This window comes from Piliocolobus tephrosceles, chromosome 9 (genome assembly GCF_002776525.5).
Source record: "Piliocolobus tephrosceles isolate RC106 chromosome 9, ASM277652v3, whole genome shotgun sequence".
Lineage (NCBI taxonomy): Eukaryota > Metazoa > Chordata > Mammalia > Primates > Cercopithecidae > Piliocolobus > Piliocolobus tephrosceles.
In genome coordinates this window covers 121376613-121387807 of record NC_045442.1, presented here as the reverse complement: position 1 = coordinate 121387807, position 11195 = coordinate 121376613, and the positions used below count along the sequence as shown (strand labels likewise).

At 36.4% G+C, this 11195-nt stretch overlaps 1 long non-coding RNA gene across 1 annotated transcript; it reads left to right on the top strand.

The window, feature by feature from the left end:
• The first annotated feature begins 438 nt into the window (after positions 1 to 438).
• On the top strand, positions 439 to 5271 carry LOC111549975. Its single transcript, XR_002733888.1, has 4 exons — positions 439 to 514; positions 1000 to 1179; positions 3368 to 3479; positions 5065 to 5271. It is a non-coding gene; the product is annotated as an uncharacterized LOC111549975 (long non-coding RNA).
• The last annotated feature ends 5924 nt before the right edge of the window (positions 5272 to 11195 follow it).

Sequence of the window (11195 nt, the reverse complement as noted above, 5' to 3'; positions counted from 1 at the left end):
TGAGGCAAGAAAATAAGAAGATGAAAGGAGGAGCCTATTGCAGAAGCAAATTAGATAACTAGGTAAAAGAAAAATATCAGGGCAGCACCTCCTAAATTAAACTTAATTGAAAGAGATTAAGCTGAATTAAAATTGATTAGGCCAAGCTTGACATCATTATGAATTTTAATAATAATTAATAATATTCATTGAACACCTAGTTGATATAGGGTAAGACACAGTCCCTTCCCCTGAGTTTATAATCCAAATTGGGGGGGAGAATGAGTTGGCTGAAAAAGTAAAAGCGAAATAGACTTCAAGGAAATGAGTTCTAAGAGCGCTGACTCCACTCGGAGAGTAGTTTAGTGTTGTAATGGGGGTAAGTAACCTCAGAGAATGTTAGATTCTTTGTAATTACTTAAGGGAGGAATAAGGTGCTGGAAGTTTAGCCTTTACTGTAGTTACTGGTGAGGTGAAAAAGTGTCAGTCTGGGTGAAAAAGGAAACAAAAATAAGTTAATACGGTATAAGATATGGTAAACAAGGAAGAAAACTGCATCATTACTCCATTTAATGGAAAATAAGTGTTCAAAAAACATATGTAGTTTGTTGTAGATCTTTGTAGTACCTTAATTTTCTAATCATTAATTCTATCATATAATTACACCTTGATTTTTTATTGTATTTTACTGCTGAAAAAGTCAATAACGTATTGATTTTAGGTTTTAAAATTAAGTTGATTAATTTATTCTTTCAGTAGTTGTTATTTGGAGGCATGATTTAAAAGCAAGTTGAATTATTTTTCTTGTACCTCTTGTAAACACCTTAAAAAGTCTAATTCCAAACAATAGTTCGAAGAATATCTTGAGCAATGACAGCAACTTCAGAATGAATGAGTAGCTTTTTAGAGTGTTACATTGAAAAAACTGTGCTTTATTATACAGCCACATTTTCAAAGATAAACACAGACTTCCCAGGGATAGTTTTTCCATTGCTTGTATCTGCCTCCTTCTCTTCAAAGATGCACATTACAACTAGCAAGGGTGAGCTCCTGTGTAGCTTGGTCTCCTTCCCCTCTCAGACATATCGTAGAGAAGATGGACCTTTCCTTCCGCCATCTCTGCTAATTGATGATGTTTGAGCTCTTCGTTGGGGAAGACGTCAGCCGTTGATTCACTGCAGTTGCCAATCATTGAATCAGGTAGAGTATGTTCCCCTCTTACAAAGGGAAGTTTTCAGTAAATCAGATATGATGATGGGCATGACTTTGGAAGTACAAAGTGACCAACGTCATGGTTCCACAGCAGGTACACTTTCCTCTCTTCCCAAGAATAAAAGTGTGCTGCCACGCTCTCAGGAAATTCCCTGAAGGACTCAGAAAAATGGACAGATTTAATCTGGTATAAAAAAGCATGCATCCATTTCCAACAAATATATCACGACTTCTCAGAGTAGGGAAATAATGTACGTATCAGAAACGTGGTGCACCCATCAAAATTATGTAAAATCAGTGATGTAAATCATAAACTCACGACTCTACTTTTCCCAATGGTATAAAGATTATACGATATTTTTAGATTAAAAATAAGTACCAAAAGATAATGTAGGAGAATATCTAGGGGACCTCAGATTTGGAAATGACTTTTTAGATGCAATAACAAAAGCATGCTTCATGAAAGAGAAAATGATGAAATTGGACTTTATTGAAATTAAAAACATCTGTTTCTGAAAGACACTGTTAAGAGAAAGAAAGGATAAGCCACAGGCTGGGAGAGAAAGACAAAATGTGAATAACATGTATCTCATAAAGGACTTGTTTCCAAAATATACAACCAGCTCTTATAACTGAGCAATAGCAAAACAACCCAAGTAGACGTGGGCAAAAAATCTAAACAGTTAACTCACCAAAGAAGACAGACAGATGTTAAATACACATATGAAAAGGTGCTCAACACTGTACGTTCGTTAGAGATTGCAAATTAAAACCACAATGAGATACCACTACACTTATTAGAATGGCAAAAGAAAATCAAAAACACTGACAACATCAAATGTGGGTGAGGATGTGGAGCAACAGGAACTGTCATTCACAGTTAGTGGGAAAGTCAAATAGTGAAGCCACTTTCAAAAACAATCTGACAACTGCTTACAAAGCTAAACATAGTTTTACCATACAACCCAGCAAATTGTGCTCTTAGGTATTTACTCAAATGAATTGAAAATGTTATGTCCATAGAAATGCCTACACATAAATGTTTATGGCAGCTTTATTCATAATTGTCAAAATTTGAAAGCAATCAAGATATCCTTCAATAGGTGAATAGGTGAATGGATAAACAAACTCTGCTACATTCATACAATGGAATATTATGCAGAGATAAGAAGAAATGAGCTATTAAACCACAAAAAGAGGCACAGGAACCTTAATTGCATGTTACTAAGTTAAAGAAGCCAGTGTGGAAAGACTAAATGCTGTATGAGTCCAGTTATATAACATTCCAGAAAAGACAAAGCTGTATAGATAGTAAAAAGATTGGTGTTTGCCAGGGTTATGGGGGAGAAGAGGGAAATATCTGGGGCACAGGCTATTTTTAGGGCAATGAAACTGTTCTGTATGATGCTGTAATGGTGGATACAGGATATTTTGCATTTGGCAAAACCCGCGGAATTGTACTACTACACAAAGAATAAACCCCAATGCCAACGTGGACTTTAGTTAATAATAATATGTCGATATAGTTTCCTCAGTTGTAACAAATATACCACACTAATGCAAGATGGTAATAATAGGGAAAATTGAAGGTAACGGGGAGGTGAGATCTATGGAAATTCCCTGTACTTTATCCTCAATTTTTCTGTAAGCCTTTAACTGTCCTTAAAAATTAAAATATATTAAAAATAAATAAAAAATAAATACACGATCAGCTCCAATGCATGGAAAACTCTAGTATTACCATGTCCACTATTTCTGAGAATTCCAAAGCCATCTAAATATCTGGGGTCCTCCTGCACAATATATATATGTAGGATAGTGACATGTTCCATACATTTCTGTAATTTAGTTTGATGAAGAGCTTGTCTTTGTTTTGCTTTTAATTTTTTTTAAAGAAACAAGGTGTCACTTGATCTTTTGAATGGGTTCCTGTCAGATGTTCTTATCTACTGACTGTCAAAGTATTCATGGCAAATGATGTTGCCATATTAATACAATTTATTTTGGTTAAAGCGGTTTGCCTTAAGCTACTAACGCAGACTCAGTGCTCTGTGCAATTGATGGTTGAATGATCAATAGAACACCTAAGATTCTCATAAAATCCAACTTCTAACACGGTGACAATGAGCCAGATTAAGAGAAAACTTCAGTTGGCTTTCTGTTGTCTCTCTTATAGACTGGCTTTCCAGGCATTCTACCTGAATTACAATAGACAAAAATTAGTTGACAAAGTCAGCAACATAGACCACGTAAACCTCATGATTCCTTATAGTGAAATAAACAATGAAGTAAGAAAAGTACAGATAAACTTTAACATTTCAGTGAGTTAATAAATTAAAAGTCCTTTATTCATGTGAGAGTATAGTCATTGGTATGTGTTGAGAGAATGGATCCATACAGCCATTCAAGGACCCAGGCTGATGAAAGTTTTGACATTTTCAATGAGTGATTTCTATAGTGACACTATGTGTTGTTATCCATCCAAAGGATGATGAAAGAGAGAGAGAGAGAGGGAAAACAAAACAAAACAAAACAAAACAAAACAAAACAAAACGCACATGGAAGGTTTCTTGTTCCAAATGTATGTCACTTCTGTCTATACCCCATTGGCCAGAATTATTTGTTCACATGAACACATATAAGTACGTGGGAGGGTGGAAACATGGAGATTGAGGAAGTAGATGTGTTAAATATATATGATATATACATTATACATATGTATTCCAAGTACATACGTCTCATTCATTCTATTCCAGAATTAATAGCTTGTGATGAGAAGACAGGAATGGAATAGAATTGAGGATGGAAAAAAATAAAATTTAGTTAATTAAACAAGAGTGAATCTTTGCTTGACAGCATGTCATATGTTAAGGGATCTGATTAACACAACTCTTTATAGCTGACATAAAACTATATATATTTTTTTTTAAAAAAGGAAAGCAAGTTAGTAAACCCACTAAAAATGGACAGATTTCTTTCTTAACTTGTTGAGGAAAGACATGATAGGATTCTTTCTATTATTTTAAGTTCCATCAAGTTTTTTCTCTCCCGGGAGAGCTAATTTCTTACTGCACTCTTGAGTCATGACAGATAATTAGGAAATCTGGTCAGGCTTTTGCGGTGCAATATTTCTGCAAGTTTTATATTGTTATAAAATAGCTTCAGGGGAGACACACATACCAAAAAAAAAAAAAAAAGGGGATAATAAGGGTGAGAGTACATTAGCCTAAAGTATAATTTTATTGTTTTCCATCTGTTGTAATTATGAAAATAAACTCGTTGGTACTCTGATCAGCAGGATAAGTCATCAGAAAGATGCTTGTGTCTAGCAACATATCTTGTTACATGTTATAAATAAGAACATCTTATCTACATGGCTTTTTTCCCCCTTAGGAGCAGAGCCATTGCAATCTTCCCACTAGAAAAGTCATTTTTTTCCCCCCTCAAACCAACATAGCTCAAGGGAATAGTATTTGTTTCAACCAAATCATTAACTGCATATGGGATTTAGATTTGCATTTGCACATATTTCCAAGGTGACTGAAAAAGCATTCTTTTAAGAAAATAACAATTTTAAAATCATAGTTGGAAGGGTATGTTTTCTCTCCACATATTGAGTAAGAATAATATGTGTGCTATTGAGTGTGTAGGAGTACTCAGTGAGCATTCGTCAACTAACTTTTACAGTGACAAACCAACTGAGTCAAGCAAAATAGGCTCGATTCTTCCTGTCTTGCTCTCTTACTGCCTAAACTATGGAAAGCTTACTCTAAAACATGTGCTTTATTTTTAAATAGTAAGGATGATTTTGTTACCTTAAAGAGGACACGTGATTAACTGCCTTAACTCACTTCTTATTTTCTCTAACTTAAGGAAGTGACGTAACTGGCATTGATGATGGAAAAAATCAAAATGAAGATTTTTTTTCCTACAGCATCAATTTTATGATTTCCTAAAAAATACTGTGAAAGGTCAATGGCTATTTATCCACAACTATTGTCTTATATAATGTGTTTTTCATTACTGGTAGGAGAAGAAAATAATAGAAACAAAAGAAAGTAAAATTTAGATTTTAATAGGGACCAGTGATTCTCTTAATTCTTAAATATCTCTAGTCATCAGCCAGATTTGAGAACCACTACTCACGGTAACTCATTAATTTTAGAAATACAGGCCAGAGAGTGAAGCCATACAGCTAGGGACTGGCAGAGTGAGGACATGGTGGGAAAGTGGACTTTTTTGGTTTTTGTTACCTCCCTCCAAGACACACCCCCCCCCCCCACACACACACACACACATGATTATAAGAAGAAATGTGAGCACAGGATCTTGTTGCTATCACTCATGATAAATGCTAGCTGACATACAGGAACAAAGAGTGATAGGTTTTCTTCACCTTAACATAACGTGAAGGCCCTGCAAAGTAGTGAAAAATCTTTCCTAATTTAAGGGGCACTGAATGGACTCAACCACTAGCAGAAGGACATCCTACCAGGGTGCTGAGAATTTTCTTTTTGGAGTGCCCCAGTCCATCCGTGAAGAAGGCTGCTTCAGTATTTTGAGTTTCAGCATTTCTCAGTTTGGGGTTTTTGAGCAAGGGGTGCTACTTGCAATTTTCTAAAGACCCTGGCCTGAGTTAGATTTCCAGGGAATTGATGATACACTGAGTGGAAGAACCATAAAGAGACCAATTGATGGCCCCAGGGAGCTGCAAAGAAGGTACTTCTCATAGATGTGTTGATTTCAATTTCTTTCAAAGGAATGTGGCCCACTGGACAACTTCTTACTGTTCCTCCTGTGCTCCTGACCCCAGATCTCAAGAACTCATAGTTTAGTTTTATAATTTTGTTGTTGTTTGAGACAGGTTTCACTCTTGTTGTCCCGGCTGGTGTGCAATGGCACGATCTCGCCTCACTGCAACCTCTGCCTCCCGGGTTCAAGTGATTCTCCTGCCTCAGCCTCCCGAGTAGCTGGGATTACAGGCATACACCACCACGCCCATCTAATTTGTGTGTGTGTGTGTATTTTTAGTAGAGATGGGATTTCTCTATGTTGATCAGGTGATCAGGCTGGTCTTGAACTCCCGACCTCAGGTGATCCTTCCACCTTGGCCTCCCAAAGTGCTGGGATTACAGGTGTGAGCCACTTTGCCCAACCTAAACATGTATTATAATAAATATATAACATTTACAACTTTGTAAACATATGTAAATAGGAGTTGTTTCAGAAAATTGTGGAAATATTAAAGGAGTCTCCCACCTCAAACCATTTTCCCCAGAGTCTCTCAGAGTAAACAAGGAAATATGAGTTCCTCGGGCTTTGACATCTCGGTGGGGATGAATTAAAGAACATTCCAGTGCATAGCAATTACCTCGCGATCAAAGTAAGTGTAAGGATCAAGGAATTCTGACTGGTGCTATATCCATTTTAGAAAACATAAGCAATCTCAAGATTTCTCAAAGGAGTGAATGACTGGATTAACAACCAATCATAGACTGAAGTGAAGTTACAAAGGCCACACGCATAGGCAAACATCCGATGAACCAAATTACCTGATGCATGAGAGAAAAAGACAGGACAGAATCTGCTTGCAGTTGGCTAAAAAGTTGGGAATTGTTAGGTGAAGAATAGAAATCACTGGAGGCCTTTTAGTAGGAATATAACATGGCTAGATCTATGATTTTGCAAGATTTTCTAGCAATGCGAAGTGTTCTGATGCTAACAGAAAATACACAATGATTTTTAATCATTCTGTTATAATCTTACTGTATTAGTCTGTTCTCACATTGCTATAAAGAAATACCTGAGACTGGGTAATTTGTAAGAAATGAGGTTTAATTGGCTCACAGTTCTATAGGCTGTACAGAAAGCATGGCAGCATCTGCTTCTGGGGAGGCCTGAGGGAGCTTCCAATCATGGTGGAAGGCAAAGGGAGTGTGAGGTGTCTCACTTGGTGGGAGCAGGAGCACAGAGGGTGTGGGATGCTACACGTTTTTACACTTCCAGATCTCCTGAGAAATCACTCAGCATCGCGAGGACAGTACCAAGTGGGATGGTGCTAAACCATTCATGAGAAACTGCTCCTGGGATCAAATAACTTCTCACCAGGCCCCACCTCCAGCATTGGGGATTACATTTCCACATGAGATTTGGGTGGGGACACAGATCTGAACCATATCACCCACTAAAACCCCTGTGGTTTAAAACTCAAAGGAATGTAAAGGGTAAACGTGTTACTGAGTTGCAGCAGCCTAGTGCCTTCACTTTTAACTAATACACATGCATATTAATGTTTCTCTCTGTGGCTTGCAATTTGCTTCAGGGATGTCTGACTGCTTCCTCTCTTTACTGTACAGATTGTCACTAGTTCCAGGGTTCTCCTAACCTTCTCTCATACCTAATATTTCTCTTCCTCTCCTTTCTTTCAACATTCCCCAGAATACAAAATTACTCATTTGATTTCCTCACCTTTTAAAACAAAGCTGTATTGTTGTTTTACTGCTTGATTAAAATACATTGAACTTTGGAAGATAGAGTGGAAAATATAAAATAATTTTCCATGATCAACTTTTTAAGAGATGGCATCTCACTCTGTTACCTAGGCTGGAGTGCAGTGGCACAATCATGGCTCACTGCAGCCTAGAACTCCTGGGCTCAAGCTATCCTCCTGCTTCAGCCTCCTGAGCAGCTGGGACTCTAGGTATGCGACACCATGCCCAGCTAGTGTGTGTGTGTGTGTGTGTGTGTGTGTGTGTGTGTGTAGATGGGGTCTTGCTATGTTGCCCAGGCTGGTCTCAAACTCCTGATCTCAAGTGATCTCCCTGCCATGGCTTTCCAAACTGCTGAGATAACAGAAACGAGCACCACTCTAGAACTTGTCTCATCTTAACATCAAAAAGCAACCACAGTTGACAACTTTATGCATTTCAAACAGTCTTTAGTCCATCAACAACATTTGATGTATTACAAGTTTGGGAACGTATCATGCATAAGACTTATATCTTGTCTTTTCATCTTAACATACATTAACATGAGTGTTGTTCTGGAAATTTTAGTCTACGTGAACTCTCATTGGTTATAGGATCTCTACTAGTGCCATGATTCTCAAATGGTGGCCTCCTGATGAACAGCATCAGTATCACCTGGAAGTTTAGTTGAAATGCAGAGTTTGAGAACCACATACCCTGACAACTACCGGAGCGGGATAACTGCGTTTTTTTACTATACAGCTCCAATATGGCCTCAGGCAGTATTATCAAAAGACTATATGCTAGACCATTGTAAAGATGGTGTGTTTTTAATGTTTCTATTGATTTCACTTCCCCTGAGAGGAAGATACTTGGTCAGTTAGACAATACCTCACTGCCCTATCTATCATCTGCTCCCCAGACCCCAAGAACCGTGATAATTATTTTCTTGGTTTTAGCAGACTCCTAAGATACAATTGACAAAAACTATATAACTGGTTTTATATTTTTTAATTTTATTATAATAAAAAATGCAATGTTTCATCTTTCAGTCCTCATGGACATTTGAATAAGCATGTTTAGGAAAAGTCCTGAGATCTCATTCAGCAGCAGGGATTCTTTTCGGAGCTGCCAAGTTTGGTTGTGCAGGTTGTGAAATGCAAAACCTCCAGGAGTGCCATTGACTTAGACTGCAGTGTAAATGATGCCTCTTGAAATTATGTAGTACAGGAGTCCTGGCTCCTATGTTCAGCCAACAAAGATAGGTTGTAGCAAGAAATATGGGTAGATTTTGACTAATTTCCTTAAAGAAGCTATGGAGGTAGTATTATTGATAATCTCTATCTTTATTTAAAACTAAGATGCTTAACTCAGGTGACTTTTTACTACAGATTTCTTAAACTTAGATAAACACAGATTCATTATGAAAATGACTGGCATTTTATTTTATATAGCTTCCACAGGAGTGTAATTGTTGAATGAACTGAGTTAACGAAGGATCACTTGAATATTGTAGAAGAAACCACTTAAAATAATATTTTCTTTAGAAATTAGCCTGAAATATTTTGTTTTCTATGCTTCTTATTGAAAATTAGATAACTTCAGAAATGTATGCTGAATAAACTGGCTAGTGTTGTACTCCTCTGTGTGTTTGTGTGTATTCATATAATGTATTCCAAATGTTTATATGTAATAGCATATAACCAGTGTTTCCATGAGGCAATTTCCAGGCATGTTTTATATTCATTTCAAACAACGTTTACCCCATTAACAATATTTAATTATACTGATACTGCAAAGCAACTTGATGATTATCTTATAAAACAATACAATTTTCCTTCAGTGCTATCCACTTTTCCCCTTAAAGACCAGTGTGATACTACTAAGTGGTATCCTTTATGAACTAATGAGTCAAGTTGACAGATTGTAAAATGAATTGTGTCAGCCAATCTTGACTGGAAATATCTTTCACATTCAGTTTATGAGTTTAGACAGTCTAGTCTTCAGGATAATGCCAATGATGAAATAAAATCACCTAAAGTAACAGGTTAAGGTGAGGAGGCTTTCTGATATTAAAATTTCCATATAGAGCTAGTGACTTTGTATATTTTTGTAGATGATTGTTGTTTGAGCATAAAGTTTTTCCATAAGGACTCAATTGTGAAACAAAAAAAAATGAAAATGAAAAAAAATTTGTGTGATGTTTCATATATATATATATATAGTTATTTACATATAGAGAGAGTAAAGATATATCACTTCTCACAGTATATACATATATGTATACTGTGTTTCTAGCTCTGGGTTTGGTCTTTAGGCAAAACTGAGGCCTAATTTATTTTGATTTATTTGTACACTTTCTCTTTTCCACAAATGATTTGTGGAGGTTTACAACATTGAATACAATACACTGGCAAACTCAGACTAAACCAAATAAATATAAACTGGAGGTCAACGTTGCAGGCTTTGGGTGAGATGCCAGAATTAATCTTCTTAAGGCATGTCTGGATAATTTTGAGCAACCATTAAACAAGATGTCAAGGCTGAATCTATTGTGACATAATCTATTGTTTAAGCCTAACATATTTTAGTGTTGTTAGTTACACGTTATTAAAGCATGGCCACAGAGACTCTAGTGGAATTTCTTGGCTAACTCAATAGATGGTAGGGTCTTGGTAGTGGTGGTGGTTTTGGTTTATTTTTAATCTTTTGCTACATAGATCTTGTGCATAGTAAAAAGAAACAATGACTGCCCAGGTGGTAAGCAGTGAGACAGGTTGGCAGTTTATACCTAAGATTGGCCATAAGATGAAAGGTCATTCACCACGGGGTGAAAGCTAACTAGTAAGGAGGAGTGATTTCTAGTCCCTGGAATGGAAATACTGAGATATTGCTCCTGAATATTTTGCAAAGTTGCTTGTTATTAGGTAATAAAGTGACTCAACTCTGCCTAACTTTTGTGACAGAAAAGTTAAGTAAAATTCTACTAGCTTCAAGGAGGCTTGAAGCTCTTGCTGTATATTATTTCATTTTGTTTTTTAAATTCACATGTAATAATTATAATATTTATGATGTGGATAAGGATGTTTCAATATGTAGAATGTATAGTGAACAGATCAGATCAGGATAGCATATCCATTGTCTCAAACATTGGTCATTTCTTTGCGTTGCTATATTTTTGAAGTTGGTATATCACTGTCTGTCCTATGTGCAATCACCATTCACTCAAATGTCCAACCTTGGGAAGACACATTCAACTTTGACATCTCGTTCTTCTGCTCACACAACTTCAGCAACTACTCCTAGCAATTCTACCCTAGAAATGTCTTCCTATTCATTAGAAGACAAATCTATCATTCAGTCTCATTGAATTATAGCTTACTAATCACAGTTCTACAAAACAGGTAGGAATGCAAACAACTGCTATTTATACATGATCCCTGCCTTTTGTTTGTCTTTCAAAATCCAATGCATAACTCTGCAATAGTAGATCTTCAAGCACTATAATTAACAAAATTATTATTTTTTTGTATACAC